The following is an 8,654-nucleotide window of genomic DNA, read 5'->3' on the forward strand; positions in this document are numbered from 1 at the left end:
CCATTATTTTTTAATTGAAGAGAAATTGCCACTGGGTAATTTTCCTACAAGACAGTTCATATTGCTTTAAACCATTTACTCTTTGTAAAATTTCACAGATTGAAAATAAAAAATAAATACAAAATTTCAACTCTCCCCACATTGTTTATCATTGAATGAATATGTTCTTTATCAAATACGTTTAGAATCTAATTACATACCCGATTCATGAGTACTTACAAAGAATCTGTATTTACAAATTACTAGAAAATATCCAACAATTCCATTTGTATATTAGCTCTGGAAGATACTCCACCCCACAACACAATAGACCCTACCCCAAGATTTGTTGAAAGTCTTATGCCGTAAAGAAAATGCCTTTCACCATCTCTTTTACAAAAGGTTTTCTCCGATCTTAAGTATATGAGCGACATATAGATTTATCGGTGAAAGGTTCTCATGTTTTTTTGCAAATCTTAACTTAGTCTCTTAATATTTCCTGGTCAGTTGAGTAGCAGTGTCAGCAACTATAATTCCAATTTCTCTCAAAACATTTCTCACGGTTTAGGAAGTTACTCTTATATTTTGAGCTTCAGTTAACTCTTGTTGAAACTGTTTTGCCGTTACATGTCTTCTTCGTAGAGCTATTGTTTGCAGGTGTAGGAGACACCGGCCGTCCCTATACTGGGCTTCTATCATATCTTCCGGTCTCACGATATCTCGCGACTGACCTGAACACATTTTTTATGAGAGATATTTCAAAGGATTCTATCCAAGTACTAATTTTTACGAGTAAATCGGAAATATCTGAGCTTAAAAAGTAAGTAGGGTTCAAAGTAAAAATTAGTTTTGATGGAAAAATATAAGAAGTGAACTGTCTATTTTTTGTTATCCCTATGTACAAAAAATGTGATTAAGATCAGCATAAGAGTTATTATTGTATCTACACATGTTGATTGTATAATACTCAGTTTAGCAAGATAGATATTCATTTTTTTTGTATATCATTTCTTTAATTAGTTTATTAATGAATTTTCCTGCCAAATTATAATTTTTTCACTAATTAGAACATCTTTGCCTCTGACAAAAGAGTAATACATCTAATTAACGAACCCGTCAATTTTTAGCCATAAAGATGATGTAGGATGTTTATTTCAATTACCTCGATCAAAAGAAAAATTACTTTGAGACAAAAAAAATCACTCACTACTTCAAGGTGACCGCTGCAGCGACTCTCTTCACACAAATAGAGTATGATGAGGAAAGAAATATGGATAGATGGAAAACTAGAAGAGCTATCTTTATCGATAACAAATTGCTATAAATAGAAATTGAATTTTTATTTCCACGTCGAACTTCTCCGGCAAAAAAAGTGGCTGTATATGTATTAATAATGTGAGATTAGAATATTTGGAATTTTGAAACTTGGCGGATTTCTTTCTCATTTCATTCGAAAATATAACAATTTCTCCAAAATATTCACTCTTAAGCAATTATCTCGATGTATATTAACGTTCTGGTTCTTTCCGGAAATTTTTAAGACTATCTATAGAGTATGATGACGTTATAGTAAATTTGAAAGTCACATGTATTTCAATCTGGTGAATATGACAAATGTCGACAGGTTTTTTCTTCATATATCTTTCCGTTAAATATTCCAGTAACTTCTTGTGAACTCCAGAGTTTACAGCTGCACGCTTTGGAATATTTTAGTCACTAATTTCCCATTAGGTAGTTTGTATTTTTAAATTGAGTCCATAGTTTTAGATACATTCTCCAGTACTTCTTGTAAACTTGATATTAAGTCTTGTTTCACGACGGACACAATCTCACTAAAGCGACTAAAGTAGTAGCCAAGTTGTAATAGGTTCAAATTTATTACTGCTTGTGTCAACTCAATTCGTTCTGAGACGTACTTGCTGAAATAGATCTAGCATGTACAATTGGTGATATCACAATTTATTTGAAATCTGTAGATATTGTCCTACACATACTGAAGAAGGTTTGAGTCCGAGATGCGTGCGGGCCACTCTAAAATTACAATATTCACCTCTAGACTGTACTGGTGTTCTATTCTAGCGACATGGTAACAACATGTCGATCTAAAATCTCTGTAATGCACCTACTAATTCTTTAAAGATATTCCAGCCCATAACATATCTTTCTCGTTAAGGACATATACGACATCTTCTTATTTTAGGAAGAAACCAAAAGTTACGTGGATTTCAATCTGGCAACTATGACAGATATCGATAAGAATCTTTCTTTAATTATCTTTTTCTAAGTGATCCAATACGTCCTTGTGAACTCCTTGCTTCTTTTGAAATATTTTAGTAAATACTTTTCCATTAGGAAGTCTATATTTTTGTTTTAAGGTTATAGTCTTAGACAAACTCTTAAGTACTTTTTATGAATTTGATGTATGTATACTTGTACATGGTTTATGATGGATGTTTTCTCACTAAAGCGTTTATAGTAGCAGACTGACAAGTCGAAATGGGTTCAAATATATTAATGCTTGTCTCAAGAAAAAGTTGCTGAAATATATCTAGCATGCGTAATTAGCGATATAACAATTCATTAACCATATTTTTCATAATACCTTGCAAGCATGAAATTTGCAAAGCGGTTGTTTCTAGTTCTCACATTGTAAACATTCTGCTTACGTTCCTTGACTAGTGGTAATAATATTAATAGTTAATAATTGTCGCATTCATATAACAGTAACATTCTCTTTTGCGTTGACCTTTTAACATTCAAAAAACACTGACTTGGAGTTATATCATAATTTACATACAGGCTACACGTGAACAGGACGCCCACATCACAAATCACGTTTTTCAATGGAAGTAGAATCATTATGAAAAAATTTTACGGGAATGTAGACGAAATAACGCAAAAACAAAATAAAAATGAATGAATGGCAAATTCGTATACGGAAACTGGAGACAGAACTTTGAAGTTCATATGGATAACTAGAGAAATAAATTAGATAAGTTCATCTTATCTAGAGCGCGTTTTTGAACTGTATGAACAATTTATTAAACTACCACTACAGACAAATAACGAATTGTCCACACTGTAAAATGGGAAAAACGCAGTATTTCTTTTTCTAAAAGTTCTAAAGTACGTTTCTCTTACAAGTGAGGTCCACGCCTTAAAACAGAAGCCAAGAAGTTTCGACTATTGCTTTGACCCCTCCGAAATCACTCAATTCTTTTTTAACAATCAAATGTGACTCGCCAGTACTGAAATCAGGCGTGAATTTGGAGTCGGTACTCTGCTCCTCGAAGCTCCTGAATAATATATTATTTCCACCAATTTCAAAAAAAAAAATCATACCAATCCAAGGGTATGCGTTGTCGGTGATGGTAAATATGTATTTTGAAATAAAGGTTTTATTGAGGAATAATCGGCAGTCGCTGTTATCCAAAAATCCATCATCAAAATGGTTGGTGGGTTCTTTTCTTACCATTGCAAAAGGTATACTTCTACTCTTACTTTTCATTCACGGCATTCATTATAGCTGATACAGCTTACATGTGATGCCTACTTTTAGTCTTCATTTTAAATTGAATACCAGAAAGGTATCTTTGTTATATTTTCAGAAAATGGTCTGGTTTCTGTCATTATTGTTGTTAAACAAATTTTGTTAACTATACTTTAAAACTTCCATGTAAACTAAAAAAGAGAATAATCAACCCAAAAGTGGTACGTTTTGGTGCTTTATGAGCATTTTCTCAACTTTGTTACACAAATCATGTATAAAAGTTAGGCTAGTCATAAAAACTTTGTTCAAAAACCGGAAAGGTACAGGAAACTCCAGCATTTATTTAGCATTTAAATTTCAAAGCCCTTAAAACATTAAAAAATGTAAAATATTTTCAGAATGTTTAATACTGGCCTAACCTAAAACTGAATTTTTTTTCCTAAAATAAAACAAATTCACTTCAATTAAATAGTCTATTCTATCAAAATGTATACCAGTTCAATCAACATTTTCACTCGAGTGATTGTTGGGTAGTTTCTTTTTTTTTGCTTAAAAATTTCTTTTGGGAATTGCTTATTTTTTTCAATACACTTTTGTTTTTTATGAGCATTTCGTAAAATTCATCACAAGAATGATCGAAATTCACTCGAAATTCACTCGGACATCAACAAGGAACTTACTGTTTCGATCTGTAAACGAGATTTATCAGATGAACAAATGTTATTAATCAGGGAAAATTCAGAAGAAGCGAATCCAATTCTTCACCAAATGTATAATAAGAAATTACCAAGTAACAGTTTTTACTTATTACACAAACTTAAATGAATGAAATTTTCGTATTACTGGCAAAAAACGGAACTTTTCGTAAACCGAAGGAACAACCCCAAAAGCCTAAAATAACGGGACTATCCTGTTCAAAATGGAACGTATTGCCAGCCTAATACAAGTGCTATTTATTAACAGAAACAAATCATTGGAGAGCTACAAAAGGAATATTTGTAGACCTTATGGCTCAGTCCTATATAATGAGCCTTGATGATTTTCAAATAGTACATTTACGAGAAATAAAGTCTTAAACTAAAAGCTTCCGCATTGAAGCTGATTATTGTATTAATGTAAAAACTAATTAGAAAAAGCAATTCCAAATTGTAAGTTCCCTATACTTTTGTTTGTAGTAGGATCAATAACAAACTTCAAAAGTCCGTATTTGTGCGTAAATAGAATATAAAAACAAATAAATGTCCGTTTCAAGAGAATATCTCATGTTTCTAAAGGATTTGAGATGATTAAGTTACCCAAAATTCAGAGACTGCAGAATCACAAAAAACAAGTAAAGAAAATAATGAAAAGAATGTAATACGTTGAAATTATAAGTTAAATAAGTTTTCACCCTACAAAGTTTATCATTCTCTTATAAACAGGGATAGCTAGTATAACATGCAAAAGTGTGAATCTTGTGAGAAAACTGGAAATTGGAAGGGTCGCAAAAAATTTTCACAATATCCTATACCAACAAGTTCTTGGAAACGAATTCAAATTGTTGGGGAGTAATTTTGTTGAAAAATAAAATTCTGTACAAACTGAATCTGTTTATCTCAAACTTCGTTTTTAGCTTGAATAAAAAGATTTTCAATCCGGTAACAATTCTATAAAATTTAATTTGGATACAGAAATATAATCCAGACTAAAATAATAATTTGGATACAAGAATATAAAAAGTACTGACTAAAATATAACAAATAAATGGCTTATAATTTGGATGCGTAGAACGCCAAAATTTCACTACAAGGTTAGTTAAGGTTGAGGGAATTACAAAACGAAAATATCAATAATTAAAACTGATAAATGTTACACACAAAGTTTGAGGAGTTATTCTATAGCTGACAAAAAAGTGATGTGATGTTGTTCGACCATCTTTTGGTACAAATGTGGGAAAAAAAGTTTGATAAGTCTATGTTTCTTCTTTTTCAGGTGCCATCTCCATTCAATGTAGGCTGGCGACAATTTCGGTATACTTATTTCGGTCTTGAGTGGTGCGAATTAAAGATGATGTGTTCATACCACTCCAATCGCGTATGTTTTTTAACCATGAATGTTGTCTGCGACCAAGTCCAAGTTTTCCTTCGATTTTTCCTTCTATTATAAATTTCTGTATATCAAACTTGTTGTTACGGTATATGTGGCCCAGATAAGCGATCTTTCTTCCCTTTATTGTTGTAAGTTTCTCATACGTTTAAGCACTTCATCGATAGGTATATGAAAGTCTGTGGAAGATCCACATTTCAATCACCTTAAATTTGTTCATGGTATCCACTTTTAATGTCCATGTTTCTGTTCCATACAAGAGAACTGATTGCACGTACGTCTTTACAGAACGGTATCTTGAGTTTAAGGTTGTGTTACATAATAGGTTTTTTATTGATTAGGCGTTGAAGGGCTTCTAGTTGTCTGCAATTATAACCGTGTCGTCTCATAACGTATGTTGTTTAAAGTCCTGCCGTTGATTTTTATTCCATCTTCTTTATCGCCTATTGCTTGGTTGAATATGTGCGCAGACTACAACAGTATTGGCGACAAAAGACAACCTTGTAGTACCCCCTTTTCTATATACACCGGATCTGATGTCGTTTATCTATGATTAGATTACCTCAATTCATATGATTCACGACAATATTATTCATTCTAATCAAATAGACGTCGATTGAGTTCTTAACATCTGTTGGCCAAGCCAATTCTCGAAAAAGTATGGATTAGGCCTAGGATTCAAAGGAGAACAAGTCGCTCCACTTCGAACGTGTTAAATTTATTGAACAATAAACTTCTGCAACAAGATCCAAAAGCATTTAAAAAATGTTTAAGGATGCATAAGACACAATTTGATTATATGTTCGAAATGGAAACGAAACCAATTAAACAAGTTTACATAAGAAATACTAGATGGTGATTTATGTTTATACAATGAAATGAAGCATGATGCAAAGACTACAAGGTGTGCTATAGCTCACCAGCTGGGAGGCAGCCAATGAGAATTCGCTCCCAAAACGACGAGTCAATTTGGGAGCGAATTCTCATTGGCAATTGAGAGATACGTAGAACGAGTCGAAGTTGAGCCCTTGGGAAGAGCACACATTGTAGTCTTTACATCGAGAAATAAAGTCCTAAATATTAATTGACAATGATTTTTGGCAGATATAAACCACCAATCAGAGGCGTTGTTTTCGTGAATTTCAATAAAGACAACTACATGAGTGTCTTACACAATGTAATAGACTCATGTAAAGTTCTTGTCGATATTGACAACTGTACAGAAAACGATATCGAAGACTACGAAATGTCATACAGTTTTTAGTGGAATGAAATGTGGACAAATGGCATTCAAATAATTATATAATAATCTTTTATTTATAATGATAACCTCCACAAAACGTATAACTATTTATTGATAGGGAGAAAATAGATAATTAACCAAAGTTTAATGAAGTGTTTGTATCTTATTATTATTACTGTTTATAAAAGCTATCCATTGAAATAACTTTATTAGGATTCAGCAACAAATGCATATCATTAATAGATTCGCAATGTGATTACATTTATAGAAAGACATCAATTAACACTATAGGCAGAAAGATATGACAGCAGGAGCACAACCCAATTATAATGAATCATAAAGAGAAACTGAATAATGTATACCAACACTAAATTATTCAGTTTTGTAGCAAATTTGCCAACTTGATATCTATTTATGCTGGCAAATCCATCTGGGGTTCTGAACTTTAATTAGAAAACTGAGGGTTTACGAAATGGTTCATTGGCACATTCTCTTGGTAAATATTCACATTACAAATATATTTAAGATAATAATATGATGAAAAAATTGAACGAACGCTACCAAGATTTATAAAAAAGATGGGGTAGTACTAAAAGAAGTCGAAATACGAACCAAAGAACGGAGTGTAAGGTACTGTTTCCAAGTTATTCAGACAAAGGTCCATTAAAGAAAGGAAAGTTGCCGCATTATATACATATATTTTACTGGTCAAGCCCGATTTCAGGACTTCAGAACTAGTTTTGCCTAGGCAACCTGATCCTGACGCACTTTCTAGATTTAACTAGTACGACCTAGTCTAAACATTATAGTATATTTAGAAAGTCAGAATAAATATATAAACTAGACAAAATACTTCCTAATTGGAAAAATAATCATTTCTATTGAAAGAATTAGTTTTTATTTTACATATAATTCCGTTAATATCAATTTTTCAACTTAAAAGTATTTTTTACATTCCGTAGTGTTATATTTTATTTACAATAAAAATATAATATATATTTTTTCAACTCATTAGCAATAGAATATATTTTTTGATATTTGCTAATCCTGTATAATCGAAGCTCTATGACTCTAAAGCTGCAAATCTTTACGACGTATAAATTAAAAATACATAATATGAAAATTATTAATAAATAATTCTAATTGAACAGCAATCAACAGTATAAAGAAATTAATGATCATCAATTTATATAAATAATTTTCAATTTTATTAATTATATCATTGAACACAATACTAACTTTCATTATTTATAATAAATGACATAATAATTTACATACCAATCACGTGCGGCGAACAGAAGATCCCCCACATTAACCCCAACGTGTAAAAAAATAAATGCAATCACCGAAAAACGAAACAATCTAAATTGTCACAGCATCAGCAAGACTAAGAACGAGCCGACAAACAGAAACGAATAAAAGGTTAAGGTATGTAGCGCAACGTGTGTATGATATCTATGTGGCGTTGCGGCAACGGAACGGAGAAAAGGACGAAACGTCGGAAAATTGGCAGCGACACCGAAGAGTCGACGGCGAGAGGCAGATACTTTCTAATCGCAGCGGGCCATGCAGTTGTAACGCAGTCGAGATCGTCGATAGGAGTACGAAGAAGGCGCTGGAGGTGCGACAGGTCGGACGTCGGCGTTACTTGACGCAACTTGACGGCGTCGACGTCGGGACACTGCTTTTTATTTTTGTTGACTTCTTTTTGAACCGCGTCGAGGGGCTCGTTGAAACGTTTTTGTATTTTGATTGCGAGAAAACATTTTCCTCTAGTGGGTTTACGATATATACAGGGTTAATGAAAAATCATAAACTATTAGCAAGATTTTGCTGATTTTTTATCAGCAATTCTAT

General features: G+C 32.4%; 1 protein-coding gene across 2 annotated transcripts in view; it reads right to left on the reverse strand.

The window, feature by feature from the left end:
- The window catches only part of LOC130443193 (GATA zinc finger domain-containing protein 14), a 200,322-nt gene extending 191,922 nt beyond the window's left edge, over positions 1–8,400 (reverse strand). Inside the window, exon 1 of one of the 2 annotated variants that reach the window (XM_056777709.1) lies at positions 8,076–8,400. The gene's annotated coding sequence lies outside the window, so the exon portion shown is untranslated. The remainder of the gene's footprint in view (positions 1–8,075) is intronic. The other variant, XM_056777710.1, reaches the window with a different exon arrangement.
- Between the last annotated feature and the right edge of the window lie 254 nt (positions 8,401–8,654).

This window comes from Diorhabda sublineata, chromosome 4 (genome assembly GCF_026230105.1).
Source record: "Diorhabda sublineata isolate icDioSubl1.1 chromosome 4, icDioSubl1.1, whole genome shotgun sequence".
Classification (NCBI taxonomy): domain Eukaryota; kingdom Metazoa; phylum Arthropoda; class Insecta; order Coleoptera; family Chrysomelidae; genus Diorhabda; species Diorhabda sublineata.